This window comes from Heteronotia binoei, chromosome 10 (assembly GCF_032191835.1).
Source record: "Heteronotia binoei isolate CCM8104 ecotype False Entrance Well chromosome 10, APGP_CSIRO_Hbin_v1, whole genome shotgun sequence".
Lineage (NCBI taxonomy): Eukaryota > Metazoa > Chordata > Lepidosauria > Squamata > Gekkonidae > Heteronotia > Heteronotia binoei.
Window position 1 is genome coordinate 93,697,949 of NC_083232.1, and position 16,463 is coordinate 93,714,411.

At 46.0% G+C, this 16,463-nt stretch overlaps 1 non-coding gene across 1 annotated transcript; it reads left to right on the forward strand.

Annotated features, from left to right (window-relative positions):
- The first annotated feature begins 248 nt into the window (after positions 1 to 248).
- On the forward strand, positions 249 to 315 carry TRNAP-CGG (transfer RNA proline (anticodon CGG)). The gene has a single exon. It is a non-coding gene; the product is annotated as a tRNA-Pro (tRNA).
- The last annotated feature ends 16,148 nt before the right edge of the window (positions 316 to 16,463 follow it).

The following is a 16,463-nucleotide window of genomic DNA, read 5'->3' on the forward strand; positions in this document are numbered from 1 at the left end:
CAAGGGATTGCATAGGCCTTCAAGACTGGATACAAGCTATAATGTAACATAATGACCATTGGCAATGGCTCTATTGACTTTGAAGGCAGTTGAAAATGGAATATGCGGAGCCCGTGATGCAGCGTGCTCCTCTTTTCCTTTTCACCATCTCTCAAAGTGACCTTTACAATCCCAAGAAGGGTCCTGGTTTCACTTACGTATGGTAAAGGTAGTCCCGTGTGCAATCACCGAGGCATTAGGGGAGGGACGGTGGCTCAGTGGTAGAGCATCTGCTTCGGAAGCAGAAGGTCCCAGGTTCAATCCCCGGCATCTCCAACTAAAAAGGGTCCAGGCAAATAGGGGTGAAAATCCTCAGCTTGAGACCCTGGAGAGCCGCTGCCAGTCTGAGTAGACAAGACTGACTTTGATGGACCCAGGGTCTCATTCAGTAGAAGGCAGCTTCATATGTCCTTTGGGGAGGGACGGTGGCTCAGCGGTAGAGCAGCTGCTTGGTGAGCAGAAGGTCCCAGGTTCAATCCCCGGCATCTCCAACTAAAAAGGGTCCAGGCAAATAGGTGTGAAAGTCCTCAGCTTGAGACCCTGGAGGGCAGCTGCCAGTCTGAGTAGACAAGACTGACTTTGATGGACTGAGGGTCTGATTCAGTAGAAGGCAGCTTCATATGTTCGTTCGTTCGTTCGTTCGTTCGTTCGTTCGTTCATTCATTCATTCATTCATTCATTCATTCATTCATTCATTTATCTAATTCTGCAGATTTATAGGTCGCCCTTTCCCACAGTGCCGGCTTCCAACATAGTAAAACAATCAAACAGTTTAAAACAATTTAAACAGTTTAAACAGTTAAAACAATTTAAAATTGAAGCCATTAAGCCACCGCTCACATGAAGGCAGCATGGAGGGTGTGGACAGATCAGTGCAATCAGTGCAGGGGGCCAGTTTAGATGGTAAGGATGCCCGTCCGCCTCAGCCATAGGCCTGGCGGAACAGCTCCATCTTACAGGCCCTCCGGGATGATAACAAATCCGGGAGGACCCGAACCTCCATAGGGAGCTGGTTCCACCAGGTCCGGGCCAGGGCTGAAAAAGCCTTGGCCCTGGTTGAGGCAAGCCGGATGTCCCTTGGGCTGGGGATGGTCAGAAGATGGTGACTGGCCGATCGTAGGGAGAGACGGTCTCGCAGGTATGCCGGTCCCATATGTTCATTACCAACCCATGAGGTGAGGTCATATCCTGATGTTTTCACGGCAGGCTTTTGACGGGGTGGTTTGCCATTGCCTTCCCCAGTCATCTACACTTCCCCCCCAGCAAGCTGGGTCCTCATTTTACTGACCTCGGAAGGATGGAAAACCCAGCTTCCTCTGGGGATCGAACTCAGGTCGTGAGCAGAGCTTAGGACTGCAGTACTGCAGCTTTAACACTCTGCACCATGGGGCTCTTTTGCATGCTAGGAAAGGAAAGGTCCCCTGTGCAAGCACCAGTTGTTTCCGACTCTGGGGTGACGTTGCTTTCACAGCGTTTTCACGGCAGGCTTTTTATGGGGTGGTTTGCCATTGCCTTCTCCAGTCATCTACGCTTTCCCCCCGGCAAGCTGGGGACTCATTTGACCGACCTCGGAAGGATGGAAGGCTGAGTCAACCTGGAGCCAGCTACCTGAACTCAGCTTCTGCCAGGATCGGACTCAGGCCATGAGCAGAGCTTGGACTACAGCACTGCAGCTTACCACCCCGCGGCACAGGGCTCTGATGCATTTACGTATGCCTGCCTACAATATCCCGTTTTCCACTTAGAGCAACTTTACATAATGAGGATTTATCAGAAATAGTACAAAAGTCCAACCTGTCGCTAATCAATATTCTGCACTCCATTGCACAGCCAAAGAGTCACACACCCCTCCCCGCCTTATCTCTCTTCCTCGTTACCATGAGCACTATAACATCGTGGTATCATAATCTATGGACCCGAGTGCGATCAGAAACTACTTGGCTGCAAGCCTGTGTAAACCAACTCAGCAGCAGGACGTCTGCCTGAGCATAAATGCAGATCGAACCAGTTAATGCAGAGTCCTATGATAGAGGGGTGGGGCAAGCCATCTGAGGACAGAGAGAAGTTGTTTATCACCTATCAGAAGACATGGCCTCTCTGTCCGAGGTGCTGAGCATTGCAGATATCAGCAGTCAGTGGCGCTGGAGGGGCAACATCAGTATCGCTTCCCCAATATTACTAAGGGATGCCAGCAAGGCAGAGCTCCTTGGAAACTTGGCTTGTTGCAGTAGAAGGAAATAGGCTTATGCTAGTGAAGTGCCCCAATGGCAGCAATGAGCACAGAAATGTAATCTTCCCTTAGCCCCCGACCTCTATGCACTCCTGTTCCTAGGCCCGCTGCTTCTATCACAGCCTTCCCCGTTAATCCAGTTGTCCCTTGCGATGGCTGCGCAGACTTCAAATGGAAAAGCTTTTGGCTTCTCTTCGCTGTGCTCGTGAGCTGGGGCCCCGAGCGTTTGTCCTGCAGCCCCAATGCACATTTCAATCACATATTAGCTTTCCCTTCCTTTGTTCTTTGCAGCCTTCAGAAGTTGCGGGACACTCGGCTGGTCTCCTGAAGTGTTCTCAAGCTGTGATCAAGCCAAGCCTCAAAAAACAGACAACTCTTTAGTCAGCTGTCAATCATTAACTTTCTGCGTCACACAGAAACTCCCCCTTCCCATTCCAGGGGCATCGGCGTGGATAGACACAGAACACCAACCGCTGCTGTTGGTGGAGACGGAAAAAGAATTTTCAGAGTTAGCGGCATGGCAAAGGCCCATTTGTTCCCCGTTGTTATATTTCTGTTGTTCTACAGCCGGGGTGGCCAAACTGCAGTTCGGGAGTCACATGTGTCTCTTTCACACATATTGTGTGGCTCATCGGCTGGCTTGGAGAAGGCATTTCTCTCTTTAAGTCACTTCTCCAAAGCAAGCTAGCTGGCGGCTTGGAGAATGCATTTAAAGCTGCTTTCTTTCCACCTCCTCCTCCCTCCCCCAACTTCCTTCCTTCCTTCCTTCCTTCCTTCCTTCCTTCCTTCCTTCCTTCCTTCCTTCCTTCCTTCCTTCCTGATGTCCATGTCTTGTGGCTCTCAAACATCTGACATTATTCTATGTGGCTCTTACGTTAAAGCAAGTTTGGCCATCCCTGTTCTACAGGAATCTGTGGCCAAGCCAATGTGATAGCTTTTGAAAGCACTGAAAAATAAATCTGCAAAATGTTTTGACTGGGGAACGGCAACCACCGGTAACAAAATATGTTCATTTTACCAAGGCACTGAAAGTGGCATGTAATCTGTCTCCGGTTTAAAGCCATAATTCTTGTGTGACCTCCATTTTGTGTCGTATGATGACTGTATGGAGTTAGTGCTTTAACTTCTTACTATCAGAGAACCTTTAATTCTGGCCAATTAGTCGAGTCCTAAGTCAGTGTATGGTGGGCGCCGTCTAGTAAGCGAAGGCTCATGACAGGAGATGCGCTAATGGTTAAGATTAAACCCACAGAAACCCATTTATTTATTTTATTTACACCATTTGCACATCCCCTTTCTGCCTTATTTGGGTCCCCAAGGCAATTAACATTTATAGCAAAGTATCTTCCAAATGTTTCCAGTTTAAAGCCATAATTTTACTATAATCTCCATTTAGGGCGATTAGGGCGAAAGGCAGGGTATAGATGAAGTAAATAAACGGAATATTTTTTTAAAAATCCAAACTAAAATACATATGCTCACAAATGACAGTGACAGGAGAGATGGATTTTCTCAGGGAGGGAGTTCCGTGGTGGTCTCTTTTGAGCCACTACTTGCCTAATCTTGCCTTGAGAGCCAGTTTGGCGTAGTGGTTGAGTGCACGGACTCTTATCTGGGAGAACCAGGTTTGATTCCCCACTCCTCCACTTGCATCTGCTGAAACGGCCTTAGGTCAGTCATAGCTCTTATAGGAGTTGTCCTTGAAAGGGCAGCTGCTGTGAGAGCCCTCTCAGCCCCACCCACCTCACAGGTTGTCTGCTGTGGGGGAGGAAAGTAAAGGAGATTGTGAGCCGCTCTGAGATTTGGAGTGGAGGGCGGGATATAAATCCAATATCATCTTCTTCTTGAGCCATTGGGAGCATTCTGGCAGTTTAGAAACTTCTATGGAGACTTTTTGTCCCTAATGAGCCTTTACTACTACATGAGATTATGATTAATCCTTTGCCTGAAGAATTTGGTTTGGAAACAGGAAGATAGCTAGTGCACCTGTTGCACAGTACTTACGTGATCTTAATTGGAAGATTGACAGTCTGATTATATGAATTCGATGCCTTCATTTGAAATGGCCAATTGATATGATCATATTTTGTATGTATATGATACATACAATGTATATACAATGTGGTGTATATTGATTTATGGGTGTGGATGAACTTGCAAAGGAATTGGATGTTGTCAGCCCCTGTGGATTTATTTAGATGTTTATTAGGGAGAAGAAGAAGATGATGATGGTCATCATGATGATGGATTTATATCCCACCCTTCACTCTGAATCTCAGAGCGGCTCACAATCTCCTTTACTTTCCTCCCCCGCAACAGACACCCCGTGAGGTGGGTGGGGCTGAGAGAGCTCTCCCAGAAGCTGCCCTTTCAAGGACAACCTCTGCCAGACCCAAGGCCATTCCAGCAGGTGCAAGTGGAGGAGTAGGGAAATCAAACCCCGTTCTCCCAGATAAGAGTCCACACACTTAACCACTACACCAAACTGGCTCTTTTGTTTGTAATTTTCTTAAAAAGAATATTGTTCAATTTATATCGTAATTTAAGTCACATTGTTTTTTTTTATTTTCATTGTTCACTTGCCTAATCTCAGCAGGTGATGGTACCTGAAAAAGGCCTCAAAAGATGTCCTCAGCCGTCAGGTAGGTTTGCATGGGAGTTGATGGCCTTTCAGGCAGTTCCTACCTTCTGGTTAACATCAGCAGCCTGCCAGAGTCGGAAACGACTGGTGCTTCCACAGGGGACTCCCTTTTGGTGTTTATTTAGCCTCTTTTATATCAAACTTTGTTCCCCAAGATCCTGGAATTGTGTTTACCAATACAATTTGAAAAATGGAACCAGGACCACTCAGTTTACAGCCTTGCCCGGACCAACACCCAGGCCTCAGATTCAGTGGGAGCTCAGAGGAGCACAGCTCCTGAATCTTTCTGAGAGTCCCACCTCCTCCTTCTGAGAGTTCCACCTCCTTGTCCATTGAATACTATGTGCAGCTGCATAACAATCCCTGGATGAACTCCGCCACTTATTTTTCTACAAAACAACCCGTGCCAACCCCTAACTCTCCATACTGCTATCTAGAGGATTCGTTCAGGTTCCCATTAGAGGCCGTTGAAATGTTCAGAGCACTGCAGTGAACTGTAAGCCGGAGCCTGAACACCAAGGAATCTTTTCAGATAGCAGCTCCCTCTGTTGACATCCGAAGAGAATGAGCTTGGGCAGAATGATCAACATTGCGCAGACTCAAACACGCCTTGGAAAAAAGAACTTTGGATATAAAAGAGAAGAACTAAGGCATCGTCCTCCAAAAAATGCAGAAATGAATACATTAAAGCTGCCCGTTTAAACTGTGCACTGTACAACCAGTTCCGTTTACAGTTTTCCAGTGTTTGGGCAATGAAGCCATTCTTTGCTTAGAAAGCAGGTTAGTAGGTAGCCTGGCGGAAGCTGGGTTCAGGTAGCCGGCTCAAGGTAGACTCCGCCTTCCATCCTACAGAGGTAGGTAAAATGCTTGCTGGGGAAGAAGTGTACGACTGGGGAAGGCAATAGCAAACCACCCCGTAAAAAGTCTGCCGTGAAAATGTCATGATGTGACTGGTGTTTGCACAGGGGACTACCTTTACCTTTAGACAGCCCTGATTCTGGGACTAGTGCTATAGAAGAAGAAGACTGCAGATTTATACCCCGCCCTTCCCTCTGAATCAGAGACTCAGAGCGGCTTACAGTTTCCTTTATCTTCCTCCCCCACAACAGACACCCTGTGAGGCAGGTGGGGCTGAGAGAGCTCTCACAAAAGCTGCTCTTTCAAGGACGACCTCTACGAGAGCTACAGCTGAACCAAGGCCATTCCAGCAGCTGCAAGCGGAGGAGTGGGGAATCAAACCCGGTTCTTCCAGATAAGAGTCCGCGCACTTAACCGCTACACCAAACTGGCTCTCAACGGACAGGCTTAATAAAAAATTTAGTTACATGTTGAAATCATATAAACTTTCCATCAGTCGCAACATCAACAAAAGCCCTTGAAGAGATGGTCCAGACACTCAGAACTTTGCTTAGCAGTTTCTTGGTGGCAGTAGCTCATCTTTGGACTGCTCCCCCTCTTGAGGTCCACCTGACACGGACCGTGTTCAGACTCAGCTGCCAGGCTAAAGGGTTTCTCAAAGATTTCAGGTTTTCACGGCTGGTAACATCATTAGGGTTTGTAGAGTCTTTCGGGATCAAGTGCCGTGTTCTACTGGAGAAAGTTTTCCTTCCAGACGTTTCGTTCTCAGCTGCGGAGAACATCCTCAGTGGCGTTGCAGCCGGAGCAGGCGCTCAGACCTTCTTGGCTGCTGTGCATTGAGTGGGCTCTCCGCAGCTGAGAACGAAACGTCTGGAAGGAAAACTTTCTCCAATAGAACACGGCACTTGATCCCGAAAGACTCTACAAACCCTAATAAAGGGTTTCTGTTTACCCTGGCTTTTCATTGAAGATTTCCAGTGCAATCCTAAGCAGAGATACTCCAGCCTAAGGCCACCAAAACCAATGGTCTTAGACTGGCCTTACTATTCACAGGATTGCACTGTTAGTTAGTTATAAGATCTTCAGTCTTTTCTCCCTGCCTGCTTGGTACTTTATTACCACCAACGCACAGCATTACTTGGCACCCAACATTTACCCACAAACTACAAGAACTTGGTATTGAGGTGGGCACTCTTTTCTTATGTGACGAACTATATATTTCAAGAACAATCCAACTAAGGCGTATGGATCACGAATACCAAAAAGTGATCCCCTCACATCCCCCTGTTTGCTCTGCAGCCACTCTAGGTGTTCTCCAAAGACATGGGAAGATACCCCATTATTTTTTTTACTTTAGATTCCCCGTTTCATCGTCGGACTTTTACCCTGGCACGTTTAAATGCCTTCCCACCAACAGTTCTCTTTGGTAGGTTTAGACAGATACCTCTCCAAAATCCATGCGAATTAGAAGTCCTTGATTCTAAACCCCATATTATTTTAGAATAAAATAAATTCTAAAATATTTTAGAATTGAAATCTGCCTCCGTTCCTGAGGACTGGAAGGTAGCAAATGTCATCCCCATCTTTAAAAAGGGTTCCAGAGGAGATCCGGGAAATTACAGGCCAGTCAGTCTGACTTCAATACTGGGAAAGTTGGTAGAAACCATTATCAAAGACAAAATGAGTAGGCACATTGATGAACACGAGTTATTGCGGAAGACTCAGCATGGGTTCTGTAAGGGAAGATCTTGCCTCACTAACCTGTTACATTTCTTTGAGGGGGTGAACAAACATGTGAAGAAAGGAGACCCAATAGATGTTGTTTACCTTGACTTCCAGAAAGCTTTTGATAAAGTTCCTCATCAAAGGCTCCTTAGTAAGCTCTAGAGTCATGGAGTAAAAGGACAGGTCCTCTTGTGGATCAAAAAATGGCTAATTAACAGGAAGCAGAGAGTGAGTATAAATGGGCAGTCTTCACAGTGGAGGACGGTAAGCAGTGGGGTGCCGCAGGGCTCAGTACTGGGCCCCATGCTCTTTAACTTGTTCATAAATGATTTGGAGTTGGGAGTAAGCAGTGAAGTGGCCAAGTTTGCAGATGACACTAAATTGTTCAGGGTGGTGAGAACCAGAGAGGATTGTGAGGCACTCCAAAGGGACCTGTTGAGGATGGGTGAGTGGCAGATGAGGTTCAATGTGGCCAAGTGCAAAGTAATGCACATTGGGGCCAAGAATCCCAGCTACAAATACAAGTTGATGGGGTGTGAACTGGCAGAGACTGACCAAGAGAGAGATCTTGGGGTCATGGTGGATAACTCACTGAAAATGTCAAGACAGCGTGCGATTGCAATAAAAAAGGCCAACGCCATGCTGGGAATGATTAGGAAGGGAATTGAAAACAAATCAGCCAGTATCATAATGCCCCTGTATAAATCGATGGTGCGGTCTCATTTGGAATACTGTGTGCAATTCTGGTCACCGCACCTCAAAAAGGATATTATAGCATTGGAAAAGTGCAGAAAAGGGCAACTAGAATGATTAAAGGGTTGGAACACTTTCCCTATGAAGAAAGGTTAAAATGCTTGGGGCTCTTTAGCTTGGAGAAACATCGACTGCGGGGTGACATGATAGAGGTTTACAAGATTATGCATGGGATGGAGAAAGTAGAAAAAGAAGTCCTTTTCTCCCCTTCTCACAATACAAGAACTCGTGGGCATTCAATGAAATTGCTGAGCAGTTGGGTTAGAACGCATAAAAGGAAGTACGTCTTCACCCAAAGGGTGATTAACATGTGGAATTCACTGCCACAGGAGGTGGTGGCAGCTACAAACATAGCCAGCTTCAAGAGGGGGTTAGATAAAAATATGGAGCAGAGGTCCATCAGTGGCTATTAGCCACAGTGTGTATATATATGTATAGATATATAAAAATTTTGGCCACTGTGTGACACAGAGTGTTGGACTGGATGGGCCATTGGCCTGATCCAACATGGCTTCTCTTATGTTCTTAGAATGTCCTTTCCTGGCCTCACAACCTAGACAATTTTTAGCTGAATATCTCCAACACAACCTATTTACTAAAAGGAAAACTCTAACCTACTTTTTAGAAGATGTTAATCCCCACATTACTACATGTGTTGTGAATTTCTTAGTAGAAGCCTAGAAAATTAAATCTAGGCATACCAGTGTATTTTAATTGCTGGGTGTCAACTCTTGATTAGTATTACTGGCTGCCATTTTCATTGATTGCTTTATGTATCGTTCCTGCTATACTTCAGGCCTTTGTACCTACTTTTGATTGTGACTCATGATTGCTTTTATGCCAATAAAGGTCTGGACTGAACTGGTACTTTATTTATGTCCGCCATTTTATGTTGTGAAGTATTATTTGTTTTATTGCCTGTACTGGGATACTGTTGTGGGTGGGGTTGGTTTTAGTGAACTGATATACGGTTTTAAGATTTAAGATTTTATGGTTTTAATTTAAGCAAAACTTTTGCTTACTTTGTTAAGGAAGATGGTGCCTCTATGGTGTGAGAAATGCACTCACTCAATGCCCACTCAGTAGCGCTTGAGCTGGTAGATTTCGCTGACAAAGAAGTTACGGGGCACTTTTGTCACACCACACCATGACTCTCTCCAAAAACCAGTCGCTGGCCAGGGCCATCTATACATAGTTTGGTGAAGTGGTTAAGCGCGCAGACTCTTATCTGGGAGAACCGGGTTTGATTCCCCACTCCTCCACTTGCGCCTGCTGGAATGGCCTTGGGTCAGCCAGAGCTCTGGCAGAGGTTGTCCTTGAAAGGGCAGGCTCTTATCTGGGAGAACCAGGTTTGATTCCCTACTCCTCCACTTGCACCTGCTGGGATGGCCTTGGGTCAGCCATAGCTCTGGCAGAGGTTGTCCTTGAAAGGGCAGGCTCTTATCTGGGAGAACCAGGTTTGATTCCCCACTCCTCCACTTGCGCCTGCTGGAATGGCCTTGGGTCAGCCAGAGCTCTGGCAGAGGTTGTCCTTGAAAGGGCAGGCTCTTATCTGGGAGAACCGGGTTTGATTCCCTACTCCTCCACTTGCGCCTGCTGGAATGGCCTTGGGTCAGCTATAGCTCTCACAAGGGTTGTCCTTGAAAGGGCAGCTTCTGGGAGAGCTCTCCCAGCCCCACCCACCTCACAGGGTGTGGGGGAAGAAGATAAAGGAGATTGTAAGCCACTCTGAGACTCTGATTCGGGGAGAAGGGTGGGGTATAAATCTACAGTCGTCTTCTTTTTCTTCTTCTGCTTAGCTGCAGCTTAAAAGCTACTCGCCAAGATGGCTGGGACAGGAAGCCCTTGAGAGGTGCTATTATTACGTTCAGTCCATCGGCCTAGTCAATATAAGGACAAAAGTCGAGCAACTCCTTTGTGCATCACGAAGCCTTGGCCAGAAAGCGCCTGAGCCAAATGCATGCGACAGGCAAGGCTCAGAGCCGGGGTCTCCTTACCCATAAAAAGCAGGGACACACATAGAGATGCCAGCCTCCAGGTAGGACCTGGGGATCTCCTGGAATTGTAGCTCATCCCCAGACTGTAGAGACCAGCTTCTCTAGATAAAATGGATGCTTTGAAGGGTGGACTTTCCTGAGGTTTGTGTCTTTCCCAAGTTAACCCCCCCCTCCTAAAAAAATATCTAGGAATTCCTCAACTTGGAGCTGGAAACCCTACGCCTCTACCCCCACCAGCAGCTGGGGGAGGGGGAACGTTGCAACTCTAATGCAATCAGTCAATTCATTTATTTGGCCAATGACCAGTACAAGTCAAAAGCAAGAACTATTTCGTAAAACACTGAAGAATAAAATTGGTCTAAATGTAACAGGAATAAGATGTAACTTTTTAAAATCCATACATCAGCACTTAATATCTGCACTGATTATATATCTCTAAAATGCAGAATCTATACCTAAAATTTCACGCCGAATTCTACAAGCTGCTGAGAAAAATTTAGCGCTGCTACTGAGTGACCTGTGGATTCACGCCCGTCACAAGCGTCCTTAAAATATCTGCATCAGAACAACCTAAGGAATCATTAAGCAGAGGGGAAATTACATTAGATTGAACTTCCTGACAGAAACGAGAAAACGGTACATGTTCTATAGATTCCACCTCAATGCCACGGGGACAGATTCTCTTCATGGGAGTTTTTTTTTTTTTTTTTTTAAATCTCCCTTCTACAACTGCAGACGGGAGATTTTGATTTTGCAGCTCTAATGCAAAAACAGACATCTTTGACATCCCACCAATTGTCTGCACTGTGACAAAGCGTGGCGTGGGGCTTGGGTCTATGGATGTCATGGATCCCCTTGGATTGATGTGAAATACATTAAACTGGCTCTCTCTTTTTTTTTTTTATCACCCATCATCTGAAAGGTGTCGTCCTTCCGCATTCTGCATCTGCATGCAAGAGCTCCTCGTGCCCAACGCCAACTCCTCCAGGCGTGCCAGCAGGCTGCCACAGAATCGACTCGCGTTATTTTGCATTGTTTCGTTTCGGAATCTTCGCCCAGGCTTCCCGCACGGGGTTCCGTTCGCTCCATGTTTTGACACAGATGGTGTTATTTCGCACATTAACGAAATGACTTTATTCTGTTTCCCTCCCGTCTCCGCCCCACCCCCCACCCCAGTGCAGATTCGCCCAATGCTGGCAGTCACATATGGTTTACTTCCTCGAGACATCTGGGTTTGTTTTATCCGATTCATGCTTTGGACCTACAGGCATTCTGGCATTGTTGCATGATCAAAATGCCACTTCATAACGGCAGCGGCGTGAGGGTGGAAGTGCTGCTGCTGCAATGGCCAGTCTGACTTCTACATCACACTGGCGACCGCTTTGTACAAGAAGTATGCGGGATAGAGCGGAGGGTGGCAGTTTTCCCACAACGGCACTGCTGAATGTCAGGTTTTGTCCAGGTTCAGTCAAGAGACTTCTTGAGTAGGATCAAACAGGGCTTCTTTATGTAGCAGGAACTCCTTTGCCTATTAGGCCACACACCCTGATGTAGCCAATCCTCCAAGAGCTTACAAGGCTCTTACTACAGGGCCTACTGTAAGCTCCAGGAGGATTGGCTCAGACTGGGGCACAATTGAAAGTTACCCACTATTCTAGAAAGAGGGCAATGGCTATTCACTTTCCTACGCCTGCCAGAAGATATTGGATTTATATCCCGCCCTCCACTCCAAAGAGTCTCAGAGCGGCTCACAATATCCTTTACCTTCCTCCCCCCCCACAACAGACACCCTGTGAGGTAGATGAAGATATTGGATTTATATCCCGCCCTCCACTCCGAAGAGTCTCAGAGCAGCTCACAATCTCCTTTACCTTCCTCCCCCACAACATACACCCTGTGAGGTAGATGAAGATATTGGATTTATATCCCGCCCTCCACTCCGAAGAGTCTCAGAGCGGCTCACAATCTCCTTTCCCTTCCTCCCCCATAACAGTCACCCTGTGAGGTAGATGAAGATATTGGATTTATATCCCGCCCTCCACTCCGAAGAGTCTCAGAGCGGCTCACAATCTCCTTTCCCTTCCTCCCCCACAACAGACACCCTGTGAGGTGGGTGGGGCTGGAGAGGACTCTCACAGCAGCTGCCCTTTCAAGGACAGAGTCTCAGAGCAGCCTACAATCTCCTTTATCTCCCTCCCCCACAACAGACACCCTGTGAGGTGGGTGGGGCTGGAGAGGGCTCTCACAGCAGCTGCCCTTTCAAGGACAACCTCTGCCAGAGCTATGGCTGACCCAAGGCCATTCCAGCAGGTGCAAGTGGAGGAGTGGGGAATCAAACCCGGTTCTCCCAGATAAGAGTCCGCACACTTAACCACTACACCAAACTCTTTGGACAGGACTGGATCTTCATTTTTTTTTTGGGGGGGGGGGGATTAAAAAATGGCACCCCCCCCTTATGGGCCATTCTATCTTACGCTCCCATAGAATACAATGGACTCCATGCCCAATTTGGCGCCCCTCCCACTCCATCAACGGCCAGGGCAAGCAACCCCCTCTGCTCCCCCCCCCAGATCCCGCCCTGTCTTTGGAATGATATACGGCAGGGGAGGCCAATGGTAGCTCTCCAGATTTTTTTTGCCTACAACTCCCATCAGCCCCAGCCATTGGCCATGCTGCCTGGGGCTGATGGGAGTTGTAGGCAAAAAAAACATCTGGAGAGTTGGCCACCCCTGTTATACGGTTTCCTCTCAGGCCAGTGTGGCCAAGGTCAAGCCCGTGGGTGCCTATCAGCGTTGCCCAGGGAGACCAGATTAGAACTGTCTCCCCCACGGCCTCTTCTACCTGCATGTCTGAGGCTTCCCACACTCCACAGAACACTGAACCTTCAGAGCTTACAAAAGAGAGCCTTGCGAGCACCTGGAGGATTGGCTACATCAGGATTCCACCCCTGGGTGAGTGTCTTCTATGTATTTATTGTAGCTTTGTATTTTTATATTTTCAGATCAAAGGCATGTCATTATGGCCACTGTATATGAATTTTGGCTTGGAACATGAGGGAATGTGGATAATATTCAACCCCTCCATGAAGAAGGTCTCTGAAAAGGACCAATAAGCTAGCCAGCTTCGTGGAGGTGGTTCTGAGACATCCCCCTACTGATTCCATACTGGCATTTTTGGAACTTCATTGAACTGTATTAAAATTTTGCACAAGCGCTGTACTGTATCGTATTGCATCACATCAGGAAAAAAAAAAAGATTACATTTTGTATTGGGACAGATTTTGTAACTGCAAAGGACATTGGATTTGAAATCTAATTTTCGACCCGTTTGATAGGATTGTTGATACTGGTCAGTCCGCGGTTTATTTTTTGGTTGCTTGGCTCGTTTTAAGAAAACGGCCGTTACGTTCTGCTCAGGATGTCAACTGCTTTGCTCAGTAGAGGGGAAAAATCAGAGAGGACATTGCTGTCCCATTTTAGTGATACAAAATGTGAAACATTTCCCATGGAGGTTCCCAAGGGACTTGAACGTCAAGACGAGGGGTGTCGAACTCATTTGTTATGAGGGCCAGATCTGACATAAAGGAGACCTTGAGGGGGCGGGCCATGTCGGGTTGGGCTGAGCCATCTCGGGCTGGGCCATGTGCATACCTATTTAAGATTAGGTAACAGAGATATAAATTTTATATAGAACACAGACAAACACAAATAAATAGTTTAAAAACTTAAAACATGCTTAAAATGAATATTTTAAAAACTTAAAACGTGCTCAGCGTTCTTAAGGGTGCTTTCTTTGTATTTCTCCCATGGGATCCAGGGAACTGGGCCAAGGAAGCTCTGGCTCTTTCCTTTCTTTCCCCAGAGGGCATTGGGGGGGGAGCCTCAGCCAATGGAGAAAATAGAGGTTTTGTTCTATAGCTCCTGAGCAACTGAGCAAGCCTTGCAAAGCAAGCTGTGATGCAGAAGGAAGCAAGAGAGGGGGAGAAGGAAGCAGATGACAACCAGTTGCTCGGGGGCCTGATAGGAGCCCTCTGGGGGTCTGGTTCAGCCCCCGAACTGTATGTTCGACACCCCTGGTCAAGACCTTTAGATCATGAGGTGGTTTCATATGTTCCTGGGTCGGAGGCCACTGCTGCTGTTGGTATTGCAGGGGCAGCAGGACCTTGGGCAAGAGTCAAGAATGGAGCCCCTCGCCGTGGTCTTGCCTGGCTGGCCAGCAAGGATTGTGGGGCCCAGCCACTCTGTGCAGCAGCCTCCCCAGGGCCAGGCAGGGATCACAGGGCCCAGACGTACTGTGCGGCAGCCTCCCTGGGACCTGGCTGGCTGGCCAGAAGCGTGCAGACTCTTATCTGGGAGAACCGGGTTTGATTCCCCACTCCTCCACTTGCGCCTGCTGGAATAGCCTTGGGTCACCGTTCAGTTTGCACTTGATTATCCCAGAGGGTGTGGCCTAATATGCTAATGAGTGTGTGACCTAATATGCTAATATTAGGGGATGTGGTCTAATATGCTACTGAGTTCCTGCTGGGCTTTTTCTACAAAAAAAGCCCTGGACCTATGCATTTGCCTAGGGCAGCGGGCTGGGTGTGTGTGTGTGTGGGGGGGGGGCAGATTAGGCTCTCCCCACATGACTTCAAATAGAAAAAAACAATTATTTGCATTAATTTTGCTGGCCTGAATCATTCTTCCTCAGCAGAGCACTGTTTTTTAAGTTGATAATTTTTTATGCCCTGCAAATGATGTTATAAATATCCATATGGCCCTTCGCAGAAAAAAGGTTCCCCACCCCTGACCTAGAGACTGACCTCACAGCCTTCCACGTGCTAAATACATTCTCTGAGCAACAATCTGACTCTTTTATTCTCCTTTTTGACCACAGACCCTTCTGTTTCACACAGTCTTGAGTTTTCTCAGGTTGTCTCTGAAGAAGTCCCAGAAACCATGGTTTTGCTTGCCTGTATTAGATAACTAAATGAGAGTTGAGAGACCAAGGGTCTGATATGGTATAAGACAGCTTGACGTGAAACAGCACATCACAAGCAATATAAAATGAATACAATTGTATTAATGTTTATTTCTAGTTACAAGAAACAATCAGTCCCTCATTTGTACAAAAATACCTGAAAGATTACAATTAGGTTCACTAGCAAAAAAAAAAAAAAGCTATTTACAGAATGAAGCAACACATATTGAATAAAAAGTTTTGTCTCTTTTAAGTTAATACCTTTTGCATTCCCTGAAAACTTTTTAAACTTTTATTCCATTTTACAGTCACTAAAAAAAGTTTTGCATTGTGACACTATAATTTACGAGAAGCATAACCTTGCCACTGGAAAGGTGCATTGATTGGTCAAAATGGTCAGGAACTTAGTGCAGAAAAAGATAAGACAAAAACATCTAAAAACCGAGGCACATATTTTCTTCAAGAATTCAACACAATAAAAGCATTGTACTGTTTAAAAACACCTACCGTATCCTTTTTTTTCCTTTCTTTTTTTTTTTTTAAAACCAGTCGTTTGGCATTTTCCTTCTTCAACATATTTCCAAGATTGCTACATGAAATATTTGTTTTAGAAAATAAAAGTCATAGGCCAAGGAAAAAAAAGGAAGAAAAAAAAAGAGAGAAACAAATTCAACAGGCTCCTGAAACAACCCTGAGAATCCCTCTTTACATTCAGGTCATTTAAATACACACACAAAAAAATTAGAACGTCAAAATGTCCTTCTCTGTCCTTGGTTTCTAAGCTGCCAGCCAGCTGAATCTGCTGGAAGTATTTAAGGTGGGATTTGAAGTTCTTTTATTTCATTTCCAGCAGAAAAGAAAAACAAAAATCCATAACTGTGTGCTCAAGTAACATCTCTACCACTCAGACTGTGGTTTGTTTTCTCAAAAGAGTTGGGAGTGTACAAAATAAGACATCCGTCGACATACAAAATCATGTTTCGTCGTCAGGAACTTTTGTTCTCCTTTTAAATAAAAATTCATTTATTTTTTTTATAAATACGAAACAATGCAAAAATTTTTTTTGTCTTTTTTCCATCATGGCAGGGAAAATGCATTGTTCGAACTAAACTATGTAAACACAAGAACTTAAGTGTGTGTGTGTGTTTTTCCAGAAACTAAAAGGTTATTGACACCAGAGAACTAGAATGTTAAATTAAGTCAATTCTTAAAAAAAAAATATATCAACGGGGTTAAACAGAAACATGTAGAATGAAGT